Below are 2,574 nucleotides of genomic sequence, written 5' to 3'. Positions count from 1 at the left end.
CTCCCCAATGACGGTGATGATGACAGAACAGAGATGCCATCCCTGGTCACTGGTCATCCCTGGTCACCCAAACTACATACACACACACACACACACACACTCCCACTGCCTCCCTCTGCACTCCTTCCAAAGGCACCTGCCTTCCTCTCCTCTCAATCCACAAGCCATCCTCCAGCTGCCACCTCTCTATCAGCCTTGGCTACCCCCACCCACGCTGGCATCTGCCTGGCAGCTCCCTATCCACCCCCTCAGCCCTCAGGAGGCCAGGGCACACATGGAACAGGTTGATGCTGTTCTCCCGGAAGTGGAGCAGGAGGTGGGTGGGGTCACTAGGGCAGGCGGGGTCCCTGGAAGCCTCTGTCCCTGCATAAAGCAGGCTGTCCTGACAAGGGACCGTCATCCTCTCAACCTACAGACCCAGCAAGCCCCAGGCCCTCACCCCAGACCCAGCTGCTGGACAGGACCAAGCCCCACTCCCAGGTAAGAACTTGATGACAGCAGGGAAGGCAGGGGTGCTCTGGGGACACAGGGAGATGGGTGGACCAAGAAGGGCATGGAACTCCCCTGGAGTCCAGTGGGATAAGTATCCCGATAGGCCTTGGGGAGGGAAGGGAGAGGCAGGCCTGTGGGCATCTCACCAGTGAAGAGGAGGCTGCCGTTGCCCAAGCCCTCCCCAGGTGCACCCAGGTAGCACCAGGAGTTTGTCTGGCAGAACAGCCCTACACATCTGTGCCGTGCTTCCTGCCCCCCGCTGCTGTGAAGTGCCCGTGGTGGATGTGGGGTGCTTCCACGCCAGCTGCTGTGGCCTCTTCCACCCACGGGGATAACTGGGGTGTGCCGATTGGCCACCCAGCCAGAGCACCTGGACTCAAACTTCAAAGACAGAGACTTAATATGCTGACCCTCAGGTCAGGCGTGGTGGCTCACGCCTGTAATCGCAGCACTTTGGGAGGGTGAGGTGGGCGGATCACCTGAGGTCAGGAGTTTAAGACCAGCCTGCAAAATGGCAAAACACTGTGTCTACTAAAAACACAAAAATCAGCTGGGCACAGTGGCAGCCATCTGTAATCCCAGCTACTTGGGAGGCTGAGGCAGGAGAATCACTTGAACCCAGGAGGTGGAGGTGGCAGTGAGCCGAGATCGTACCACTCCACTCCAGCCTGGGCAACAAGAATGAAACTCCATGTCAAAAAGAAAAAAAAAAAAGATGTTGCCTCTCAGGTTTCCATGGGTCCCACATTATCCAGGGCCCTCTCATCCTAGCGCACATCTCTCGGGGCCACATTCATTGGTTTTTTCCACACACATTTGCCAAGCTCCAACTCTGTGCCAGGTGTGGTACTTGCCGCTGCAGAGGTGACTAAGACCCATTTCCTGCCCTCTGGGAAGTCACAGACGAGGAGCTGAGAGGGTCAGGTGAGCAGATCATAACAGGAAGGGACATCAGAAGAGCGCTTTGGAAACACAGATACAGTCACCAGCTGCCTGGAGGACTGAGGGAAGAGGTCCCAGGAGGTGACCTGAATTGAGTGTTAGAGGAGGACTAGGGAGTCTTCAGATCTCGAAGGGGTGTTGTAAGCAGAGGGGGCAAAGGTGAGGAGCACCAAAATGCCTGGATCCTGGCTGGGCACAGAGGCTCACAACTGTAATCCCAGTACTTTGGGACGTCAAGGAGGGCGGATCACCTGAGGTCAGGAGTTTGAGACCAGCCTGGCCAACATGGTGAAACCCTGTCTCCATTAAAAATACAAAAATTTGCCACGTGTGGTGGCGCACACCTGTAGTCCCAGCTACTCATGAGGCTGAGGCAGGAGAATCGCTTGAATCCGAGAGGTGGAGATTGCAGGGAGCCGAGATGGCACCACTGCACTCCAGCCTGGGCAACAGAGTAAGACTCCATCTCAAAAAGAAAAAACAAAAATCTGGATCCAGGCATCCCCCAGGGGCTGTGAGAGGGGAGTGGGTCTACTGATACCTGTGAGCTGGGAGGCACATACAAGGGAAGAACAGGGTGCAGGGAAGTGTACCCCACACACAGAAAGGGCAACTGGGGCAGGTGAACAGCTTGACCACCCCGGCCCTTGGTGCCAGCAGCATCTCCTTCCCTCCCCTGGTGTCCTCGGACCCTGGCTATTGCTAGTCCCTAGTGTGAGAGAAAGCTTTACTTCCATTGCTAAATAAATGCTCTAGACCAGGCGCAGTGGCTCACACCTGTAATCCCAGCACTTCGGGAGTCTGGGTTGGGAGGATTACTTGAGCCAGGAGTTTGAGACCAGCCTGGGAAACATAGTGAGACTCTGTCTCTACAAAAAGATTTAAAAATTAGCCAAGTGCATGACTGCAGTCCCAGCTACTCAGGAGGCTGAAGTGGGAGGATCAATCAAGCCTTGGCGGTCAAGGCTGCAGTGAGCTGTAATCACGTCACTGCACTCCAGCCTGGGCAACAGAGTAAGACCCTGTCTCGGAAGAAAAGAGAAGAAAGTGGGCCGGGCGCGGTGGCTCAAGCCTGTAATCCCAGCACTTTGGGAGGCCGAGACGGGCGGATCACGAGGTCAGGAGATTGAGACCATCCTG

The 2,574-nt window shown here is 56.0% G+C and overlaps 1 protein-coding gene across 1 annotated transcript in view; it reads left to right on the top strand.

The window, feature by feature from the left end:
• The first annotated feature begins 367 nt into the window (after positions 1–367).
• GSDMA (gasdermin A) overlaps positions 368–2,574 on the top strand; it is a 15,193-nt gene continuing 12,986 nt past the window's right edge. Inside the window, exon 1 of the mRNA XM_011929864.1 lies at positions 368–480. The gene's annotated coding sequence lies outside the window, so the exon portion shown is untranslated. The remainder of the gene's footprint in view (positions 481–2,574) is intronic.

The sequence above is a fragment of the Colobus angolensis genome, unplaced genomic scaffold, assembly GCF_000951035.1.
Source record: "Colobus angolensis palliatus isolate OR3802 unplaced genomic scaffold, Cang.pa_1.0 Scaffold83, whole genome shotgun sequence".
Classification (NCBI taxonomy): domain Eukaryota; kingdom Metazoa; phylum Chordata; class Mammalia; order Primates; family Cercopithecidae; genus Colobus; species Colobus angolensis.
Note: the sequence above shows the minus strand (reverse complement) of the source record. Positions and strands in the feature narration are given on the sequence as shown.